Source organism: Ceratotherium simum, unplaced genomic scaffold, assembly GCF_057802395.1.
Source record: "Ceratotherium simum simum isolate JZ-2026a unplaced genomic scaffold, ASM5780239v1 HiC_scaffold_44, whole genome shotgun sequence".
In the NCBI taxonomy this organism is placed as follows: domain Eukaryota; kingdom Metazoa; phylum Chordata; class Mammalia; order Perissodactyla; family Rhinocerotidae; genus Ceratotherium; species Ceratotherium simum.
In genome coordinates this window covers 293493-304509 of record NW_028261260.1, presented here as the reverse complement: position 1 = coordinate 304509, position 11017 = coordinate 293493, and the positions used below count along the sequence as shown (strand labels likewise).

At 44.1% G+C, this 11017-nt stretch overlaps 1 long non-coding RNA gene across 1 annotated transcript; it reads left to right on the top strand.

Moving 5' to 3' along the window:
- Positions 1 to 418: 418 nt before the first annotated feature.
- Positions 419 to 4214, top strand: LOC147911254 (uncharacterized). The gene is made up of 3 exons (XR_015551348.1): positions 419 to 628; positions 2763 to 2851; positions 3445 to 4214. It is a non-coding gene; the product is annotated as an uncharacterized LOC147911254 (long non-coding RNA).
- The last annotated feature ends 6803 nt before the right edge of the window (positions 4215 to 11017 follow it).

The following is an 11017-nucleotide window of genomic DNA, read 5'->3' as shown; positions in this document are numbered from 1 at the left end:
AGCAACTGTATAAAGTGGATTTGGGGAGGGGTGGATATAGCAAGTGCAAAGGCCCTGAGGAAGGATGGATGGGTGGAGTTCTATGGATGGAGATAAGGCCAGTAGTGGTGTGGGGGCAGAGTAGTGAAGAAAGGCTGTTTCCTGTACTCCCGTCCTCCTCCGCGTTTTGCCATTTCTGTTCCAGGTGGTTCAGACTTTTAGATCAGACCTGCTTTCTAGCTATTAATCTCCATTTCCTTCTCTCTGAAATAAGAACACCTGCCTCCTTGGGCTGTCAGAAGGATGATATGAGATCATGCCCATAGAGTGCCCAGCACAGCGGGCATTCAATATGCATGCTCTCTCCCCCTTACTGACCACGGACTCCACCTGAGAATCCTGGGTGCCAGGCCTTCTTCCTAGCTGGCCAGAAGCCCGGCATTCCCTTCTCCCTGAGAGGTGGGGGCAGCCTGTCTCTGACTTATTTTCTGTCCCTCAGGATAATGCACAATGAAGTAAAGGAGACAGAGAGCATCCAGGAAAACATAGCCATGGAGGGCATGATCGTCGAAGGCTATGAGACCCTCCTGGACACCAGCCAGACTTTTGTGAGATGGGGCTTGGCACCCTGCCTCCCCCCAACATCAAGGTAGGCCCCAGCAGTGGTGGCACTTGGGGACACCATCAGTTGGTTTGATTACCATGTGCCAAAACCTGCCAGCATGATTGTGGAGTATTCCGGGGCTGCTGGAGTAATGTGATAGCTGTATGTACATGTCGGTATCTGCACACATGGATGCAGATATTACTGGCTTTCACAGTTCCCTTCTCTCCAGATGTAACACTGACATGTCCTTTTGGGGAGAGAGGAGTGGAGGATGAAGACAGATACTAATTGGCCCCGTGAATCACAAGCATGTTCAGCATCCGGGGGAAGTCATTCCCTCTTTCCCTTGCTCATCATCCTTGGCCCCTTGCGGGAGGCCGTGATCACAGCGGTTCTCACGGGTAGGAGGTTGCCTTCACCCTCAGCCTCCACTCTCCTTGGGAGCGGTGTTTGAGAGGCACAGCCCTGTGAGGGGGCAGCTAGAGGCTGTGACTGAGGGGACTGACTTCCAACTCGGAGACGTTAGAGCTGCAAGGAGTTTGAGAGTCAGCTCTTCAGATTCCACTTGCTGTGGGACCCGCAGCTTCTGCTTGCATGCCCCCGAGGTGACCTCCACCTCAGATGGGCCTCCTGAGTTCCTTCTATCCAGCCCTGGGACTCTCTGAGCAGATGGAAAGCTCGCCAGCACTTCCTGTGGCCTGTGCAGCTGCCTTTGGCCCCTGCTGCCCTTAGCAAGGGTATCGTCGACTTGAAGTTTTGTCCTGAACCCCTGTGTGTGGCCCCCTGTGCCTTTTCCCTAGGCTGACCCTGTGACCTGCTGATCCCAGAGCCAGCCTCCCTGTGTCCTGGCTCCCCCTGAGCTGCATTGGGCCCAAGCTGGAAGTGGCCCAAAGAATGACCTCTCCCGGCATAGGCAGTGTCACCACAGTCCAGGAATCTGCTCCATTGCCCTGAGCCTAAGCATTTCTGCCCCTCCTGAGGGGCTGGGCTTGATGTGGAGACCAGACAAGGGAGCCCAGCAAGATGCCAGGCAGTGATGGACGTGGGCAGAAGACAGAGTGGTGGCTCAGAGCAGGCCTGGGGAGATGGAGTGTCAGGGAGGGCTTCCCAAGGAGGCATCACTGGAGTCGAGTCTTGAAGGGTAAGCAGGCATGCACAGGGTGGATGGCGTGAAGGAAGGCCCTCCCGGCCAAGGAGCAGCACTCAGGAGCCACAGGTAACTTGCCCTGGAACTAGAGTGGGAGCAGAGAGGGGAGGTGATGGTAAGGAAGGAGAAGTGCTGTGGCAGCCTGCTGGCGGGCCTTGAAGGCCTGAGTCCCGAAGACAGTGAGGAGCTGGCAGAGTAAATGGGGAGAGGAGGCCTGGAGCATGTCTTAGGAGAGCGGGGACGGCAAATGGGTTCATCACAGCCCCCTGCTCTGCCCGGGAGTGGCTTCTGTGTGCACCTTGTTGAGGACTGGGGGCTCTCTGGGCTCTGCAGCCAAGCATGTCGTGACTGATGAGTGATGTCTGCTGCGGCTGTGTGTGGCAGGAGGTGCCCTGTGTCTCTTGCTCATCCCTCTTGGCCAGAGCCAGCTCCACACTTGTCCAGCGTCTTGCCTCCCCCAGACCCAACTCTAAAGAGGTACAGCCTTTTAGATACAGGATACAACCTTCCTTAGAGAGGGAGTACAAACAATACCCTAGTTGGCCTAAATTCAGCCACCAATTAAGAAAGCCTTCAGGTTCGACAATATACTTATCTTAATTTCAATCACAGAAACTAACTCCTAATCTAATACTGCATTAATCTATTAATTCATAGAAGTAGTACTGTTACAATGAGGAATAAGAATTATTTCTCCTTGCATAATCTTAGAACAGATAATCACCGAAAGTTATCAATAAAATAAATTGAACCCAATAATTATTTATTACATTAATCGTTAACCCAACACAGGTAGGCATTCAAGGAAAGATTTAAAAAGTAAAAGAAACTCAGCAAACAGAGCCCCCACCTGTTTACCAAAAGCATCTCCTCTGGCATTTCTGGTGTTACAGACACTGCTTGCCCAGTGATACGGTGTAAAGGCCGCAGTGACTGGACCCTGCAAAGGCAGCATCATCATTTGTTGTCTAAATGAGGGCTTGTATGAATGGCCACTCGAGGGTTTTACTCTCTCTTACTTTTAATCAGTGAAATTGACCTTTCTCTGAAGAGGCGGGAATGGCAAAATAAGACAAGCAGACCCGATGGAGCTTCAATTAATTAAAAAAAAAACAAAGGTAAGCCAAATCAAGGGATAACAAATCTTAAATGGACTAACAGTTTTTGTTGGGGGGACCTCAGAGAAGAAAATAACCTCTGAATGATCAAAATCTAGACCAGCTAGTCAAAATAGTTTATCACTTATTCATCCAAAATATTGATCAACAGAACAAGTTACCCTCAGGATAACAGCACAATCCTATTCTAGAGTCCATATCCACAATAGGGTGTATGACCGCCATGTTGGATCACGAGATCCCAGTGGTGTAGCCACCGTTAATGGCTCATTTGTTGAATGATTCAAGTCCTATGTGATCTGAATTCAGACCAGAGTAATCCAGTCGGTTTCTATCTATTCCGTATTTCTCCCAGTACGAAAGGGCAAGAGAAACAAGGCGTAATTTACAAAAGCACATTCAAACTAATAGATGAGATAATCTAAATCTAATATATATATGTATATAGCCCTGCCTATGAATGGGGTTTGTTAGGATGGCTGATTAATTGCATAAAAAGTAAACCTTTATAGCCAGAGGTTCAATTTTTCTCCCTAACAACATGTTCATAATTAATCTTCTTTTATTAATTGTCCCCAATCTACTTTCCACAGCATTCCTTACACTAATTGAATGAAAAGTATTAGGTTATATATGACTCTGTAAAGGACCCAACATCATTGGCCCCCATGATCTGTGGAGACACGAGTATTTATGTCAGTGTCACAAGGCCATCAGCTGGAGTTCACATTGGAAAATGTACCTGGGAAGACATCCTACAAAGGACTCATTAGCACACGACTGAACAAGTAATGTGGACTTTTGTAGATGACAATGTGAAAACGTACCTGGGAAGACACCCTACAAAGGACCCACTAGCACACAACTGAACAAGTCATGTGGACTTTAGTCAATGACCTAGTATTTCAAATGGTAGGATAAAGATGCAGGATTCTAAAGTGTTCATGGAAATGCTGATTGCACAACTCGGAAACAAGGAATAATCGACAAGGTAAACCAACATCAACAGATTTATAATTGCTTACATGTACACAGTAAGAGGTTTTGCTGAACAATTAAGTATTTGTGTATTTGTCTTGATGAAAACATGAAACTTTATGTTGAATAAAAATGGGCCATTTTCCTGTATTAGTACATTACTACTCATCATTTAGTCAATTTCTATAGTTAATGGAGTTATAAACATAATTACAAAGGCATGTATCCATCAGAAAATAACTATGAATGAATCTGGAAACTGTAGGGCCAAAAATAATGTTTTCAATATTATGCATTATATTGAATATTTCAATATTATGTATTTCAATATTATGTATTATGTATTATATGTATACACATAACAAGGATGAGAGAAAACTTTGATTAAAAGAGATTAAAATTTAATCTAATCTTAAAAGAGTTAAAAGGGTCTCAGTCCTGGGATACTGGGGATAGGCAGTAAAATTTCACAGAATTCTGAGACTGGAAATGGGCCATTCCCTAATTTCATTCTTTTATTGTCATTGCCAAGGGAATTTGGCCACCAAGAACAGAGAGATGGAGGGGAAAGAGGACATGGAAGGATATTACAGACGTGAGAAGGGTTCCATCTTCAGGACACCTTAGAGCAGCCAGGTGTCCATATTCTAGGTCATGTAACCACAAAGAATTTCCCCTGAGAGATGCCTTCTGTAGCTCTTCCCTCCAAATTTCCACTCACTGCTCCTGTTGAGATCATCCTAAATGAGAACAGGCTGGGAGGAAGACAGAGCTGTCTGGAAGAAAGCCCATCTTTAAATTGACCCTGCTCTGCAGCTGGCTGGGCAGAGGACAGGAGCTGCACGATGGATACTGCCCCCTCTTCAGTCCAGGGGCTTTCCTTTATTGCCCAAAGCACTGACTGTAACACTGAGGTTCACTGAAGGCTAATGGGATGAGGGGTAAGACTAAAGTGTCGATAAAGCACTCGATGCAACATGTTTTCATGTGTATCAATACGTGCACAACTAGGGAGAAGGGCCCTAACGTCTTTATGCTCCTTAAGGGAAATTTGACTCACACCAATTTAGGAATCATTGGCAATAACGTGTCATGTAGAAGAAGGATCATCAATCTAAATGAACTTATTCACACACTCAGTGTCCTAGTCAGTATGGGATGCTGTAACAAAAATACCATAGACTGGGTACTTTATTTATTTTTTTTGCTGAGGAAGACTCACCATGAGCTAACATCTGTGCCAGTCTTCCTCTATTTTGTGTGTGGGTCACTCCCAGAGCATGGCTGCTGATGAGTGGTGTAGGTGTGTGTCCAGGAACCGAACCCATGCTACCAAGAGGAGCTCACTGAGCTTAACCACTAGGCTGTGGAGCAGGCCCCTAGACTGAGCACTTTTGGGTTTTTTTGTGTGTGTGTGTGAGGAAGATCAGCCCTGAGCTAACATCTGATGCCAATCCTCCTCTTTTTTGCTGAGGAAGATTGGCCCTGGACTAACATCTGTGCCCATCTTCCTCTACTTTTTATATGGGATGCCACCACAGCATGGCTTGACAAGCAGTGCATTGGTGCATGCCCGGCACTTGAACCTGCGAACCCTTGGGCTGCCAAAGCAGAGCACCCACACTTAGCCACTGCATCACTGGGCTCTCTCTAGACTGGGCACGCTTAACAACAGAAGTGCATTCCTCACAGTTCTGAAGACTGGGATGTTCAAGATCTAGGTTCAAGCTGATTTGCTTTTGGTGAGAGCTCTCTTCCTGTTTTGCAGAAGGACAGCTTCTTGCTCTACCCTCATCTGGCAGAGAGAGCTCTGGCCCTCCATCTCCTTATAAGGGCACTAATCCCATCATGGGGGCTTCACACTCATGGCCTCACCTAACCTAATTAACTCCCAAAGGCCCACTTCCAAATACCATCATGTCGGGAATTAGGATTTTAACTTATGAAATTGGGTTACATAGACATTCAGTCCATAGTATTCATGAAACCAACAGTTAACAAATATTTATAGAAGTCATACAGCCCCAACTGAAGAATGTTCTGGAGATCATGTGGCAAATGATACAATGTCTTTCCCTTCACAGAGTCTTCTAGTAGAGGCAATAAAAATTAACAGCCAAACAAAGCTTGTGATATTAAAAATCTAACGTAGATCAATTATGACAGATTGTACTTACAATTGTCTTCTGGTAAGACAGGTCTGATTATCAGAGTCCAGATTCAGCAGATTCTCCCGGGTGAGGGCATGTGTGGCAATCTCACCTAAAAAGGCTCTTTCCTTTTTGAAATTTTATTTCATCCAGCCCTGTTTGCTTCCACATCCCTTTGGTGTTTTCAAACATACAGTATTTATTAAATCAATGTTTAATTGTTGCTCTGCCTTTACCACATCTGACTGGAAGCAGAAGTTACTGGACTTGGCTGGAACCAAATTTCAGTTCATTTTTCCTCCTCTTTCTGCTCAGACTCTCTTCTCTCACCATTGAAATAGCAAATGCCTTAGGGGAGAAGCCGCGTGGAGCTGGTGCTCACAATCTTGTGCTTCCCTCGTCTCAGAGATTATAGACTCCCAAGTCCTGTCTGCACAGGATGTTCTCTGACCCTTCACACAGCTGTTCTGTGTGCTTTGTCCAGCTTTTCTAGCTGCTCAAGGAAAGCTACTCAATAAAAGTGGAAGCTGCAGTTATTTTACCCTGAAATGTTTTAAATGATTTAAACCAACGAATATTTGTCATTTTTCAATGAGTATTTCTATAATTTTATAAGAAACATTTAAATAGGAATTTTAACAGCAATAATGGCTGTGCTTTGGCCAGAATTCCATGTCATTCATTGTTTGGAATTATATCTAAGCTTTGATGGACTCTCCTCAGTACCTTTTAAAATATCACTGTTCCTTACATTTAAATATCTTGTGATGGGTTTGTATCAGTCACCTCCTTTGTACCATTTCAGATCCTCTTGGGTCCTCATACCCTTGAGTCATATGTCATTTAGCAACCAGCTTTGCAGGTATCATATTTTCTTTATGCAAGTGCCTCCTGACTGCTCCCCATATTTTGTCCCTGTGCCCTCTGCCTCTCCCTCTCACCCTGGGGTGTCCATGTTGATGCTCAGGTGTGAAAAACCCCCTGATCAAGCCCACACATGCAGGGCCTTGTTCCTTGTTGTGTGGATGTGTGTTCAGCAATTCTGTATGGTCACAGGGTGCATGGCTATTATGGCATCTATGTGAAGGTGTGTTTTGTTGATGTCTGTGTGTGTTTAGAGAGTTCAAGTCACTGTGGGCTCTGAGACACTGAGTGATCCGTATGTGTGTGTGAATTTGTGTGTATGTTCTGAGTATCAGTGTGCATTATCATGTGTAGTTTACAGTCTGAATGCTGATGGTCATTTGCAAATAGTGTGTATGTGGATGTGAGTGTGTGTAGTCAGCATTTCCACATGTTCACAGGATGTCTGTCATTGTGGGAATGTGTGGAATAAGTATGTTGTCAGTGATTAGGGTGGGCACCAACACTGTTTGTCTGTTACTAGTTCAACACTCTACACCCCTGAAGAAACATTGAGTTCAGACAGACACAGGCCCCATCAGACCCACAGAGATCCTACTCAGCTGTTTTATTCTCATCACAGAAATATGAATGGGTAGCCATGGACCACTTGATATTTGAGGAATTCCTCTAGCATGAAAGATGGAGCAAGAAACACATACACTGAAGTGAGGGACCAAAGGAGAAGCAAGGAAATCCAGAGATCATAGTGAAACTTCAATTACATATCCAGTAACATCTTCAAAACAATGAGAGATGGGCTGGTCCCATGGCCTATTGGTTAAGTTCAGAGAACTCCACTTCAGCACCCCAGGTTCAATTCCTGGGAGTGGACCTACACCACTCATCAGTGGCCAGTCTGTGGTGGCAACCCACATACAAAATAGAGGAAGATTGGCACAGGTGTTAGCACAGGATGAGTCTTCCTCAGCAAAGAAAAAAAAGAAGATAAAACATCCATTAAGTGTATATATATGTATCGATGTTACTGCACAATATTGGGGTTCTCTTGCCCAATGCACATTTAAAAAGCCAATATTTCTGGCATCAGCGTTTGGGAAAATAATTATAGCTTTATTTTGTAAGACTGATCTGCTAGGAGACAGGGGGCATGTGTCTGTCTCAGATCTGTCTCCCCAATCCAGGATTTGGGGCACAATTTATGGGATGAAGGGCAAGGTGGTCTGATGTGTGGAGGTACATGATTGGAAGTAAGGAGAAGTGAAGTAATTGATGATCTGCACAAGCAAAGTCAAGCTTCATGGCTCCTCATCGGATGTGTGTTCACAAATTGGCAGAGTTATCATGATCTGAGGATGGAGTTTTTAGCTCTTTGATGTCAAGAAGGTCACTTATTGAGCATTTGCGCAGTCCCAATTGATGGGTCGGTGGTCTCAACGGGCCTGAACTGGACGAGGGGTCTCAGTTCCTGAAAGAAGACTTTTAACTACTCTGTTGATAAGATGAGGTCAGTTGAACTGGTCCTGGAGGGCCCATGGTTATATTGGTATATGCATATATATGCATATGCAAGAGAGTATCTGTATATGTGTTAAAAGTAGAGGATACACAAAGCCAGACTCTAGTTAAAGTGGTCAGGACAGATTTTAATCAGTAATATACCACTGCAATAGGGAAGAGAGAACAGGGTGAACTGGACTCACTTTGATTTGTGCAGAGGTAACTGAGCATTTGAAAGGGAGAATGAGGGAGCAGGCAGAGGGGTGAGCAGGGGCTCAGTCGAGTCAGGGAGGGGAAAGTTACAGTGTTGGTCAGTGCAGTGTGATCTGGCCAGTTGTGTCTGCTGGTTGGAAATGATCCAAGTTTCACTTCTCCTCACAGAGTGTGAGAGACAGACACCTTGCCCTCATCTCAAGGAATGGTTCTCAGGACCTTGAGAATTGCACTGTTGAGTTATAGGAGACACACATACAACTCAAAAGAACAGAGGAAAGATTCACAGTTGTAAGCACTTTTGGGTAAATGCTCTAAGAAAGGGATGTCAGAGTGTTGGTCAGAACAGTCAATTATTTGGCTGCCTTGAGCTTTCTCAGGCAGGCACTTTAAGGGGACTCGGGTCATCCTAGGGATGTGGATTTGAGCTGTTAGAAACTATGTCAGTGTTTAAGTCTTATAATGTGTGTCGGGGGGTGAAACCATGTGTGCTGAGAGGCTGTAGTTATTATAGGCCAAGATTGAGGCCTAGTCAAGAAGAGGGCTCAAAGGAGCCTGGCTTGAGTTTGGTCAAGTACAGGAAACTATATATATAAATAACATATGTATATTTTTTGAATAATACAAATCACGATATTGAATAATATAATATATTGAATTAAATAATATAAATATATAGTTAATGAATATATATTGAATGTGTATAAGTAACATAAATATGTGTATATACATTTGAATTAAATAATATAAATATATATATATATGATTTAAAGGCATATTCAGACACAATAACAGAAATTTCCAGAATTGATAGAACAGTTCTACTCTAGATTCAGGCAGCTGAATACATCTCAAGCACAATTAAAAAAAAATCTAGAGCCAAATCCATCCAGGGAAACCAAAGAACACCAAATACAAAAGAAGATATTCAAAGCCCCACAGAGGGACAGAACACTTACAGAGACTTACATTTAGACCTATGATACATTTCTTAACAATGGAAGGCAAGAGAGAGTTGGATTAAATCTTCAAGATACAGAGAGAAAATAACTTTCTGTGTATATCCAATCAAACCATATCTCAAGAACTGGGGTGAATTAAACATTTTTATGCAAACATTTACTGAGATTATTACCACCAACAAATGCTCATTAAGGAACTTCTGAAGAATGAACTTTAAGGGGGCCAGCCACCTGGTGGTTTAAGTTCAGCACGCTCCACTTCCAACGCCTGGGTTCGTGGGTTTGGATCCCAGGCGTAGATCTACACCACTCATCAGCTATGCCGTGGTGGTGACCCACATATAAAATAGAGGAAGATTGGCACAGATCTTAGCCCAGGGCAAATATTCCTCAAGGAAAAAACTTAAAAAGTAAAAAAGAATGTACTTTAAGAAGAAAGAAATTGATAGAAGAAGAAATGCTAAGATGTAAAAATGGATCATGAGGATCAAAAAGGGTAAACATCTGAGTAAATCATTGAAAGCATGACTTTACCAAACAATAGCAATATTGACAATGTATAACTGATGGAGTTAAAAACTGACAAGGGAACTTCTGTTTTAGAGGAGACTAGGACAGGAAAGCTCTCGCTGCAAAACTAGACAAAGCCAGATGAATTATAAATATATTTTTAGAGCATCAGAGGACTTCAGAATAAACCAACTAAAATTCCAGAAAGAAGAAAAACTCTTTTATGTGAGCAAGGATTTTTTTCTTTCTTTCCCCTGCTGGTGTTTTCTGATTCTGGGTGCTTGCCGAGGATCTGGCTTGCTCAGTCTGAGCCTCGGCTAGGGAAAAGGGAAACTAGCCAAACTTGTAGTGATTCTGCAGGACTGGTGTGGCAGAGGAAACCTGAGGGCTTTCAGACACACAGCTGCTCTTTCTCACAGCACCTGTGCTAAGTTTTGGTGCCACATGGGAATCTGGGGAGCTAGGCCAAGAGCTTCCACAAAACAAAGTGAAACCTCCAGAAGTGGTGGAAGTGGCCTGAGTCCAACATACTGCTAGTCTGACCTTCAGGGAATGTGCCATATTGTGAAGCGATGTAAGGTAGGAGGCTGCAGAGCTGCGCTGAGATGTCTGAAGGATGTAGCTGAATTTTCTGTGGGCTCCCAAACCTGAGGAGACAGAGATCTACCAGACTTAGAACCAGACCCCTGTGCGGGGGAGGGGAGCACAGCAAACAGGAACAGGGGAAAGTGAAAGGGCTGGATTTACTAAAAGTGAGACCCAGCCCCAAGTCTGATCAACATCTGATTGGACTCAGGTGCTCCAACCTCACTCTTTCCCAATGAAGGAAGATAAGGTCATGTGGAGCCTCTCGAGTTATGTTATACAGACCTTCCAAAGACACTGGTGAGAGGATAGAGAAGGCAAGCCACAGACTGGGAGAAGACCTTTGCAAGTCACATATCTGACAGACTATAAAGAACTCTCAAAACTCAGCAATAAGAAAATCC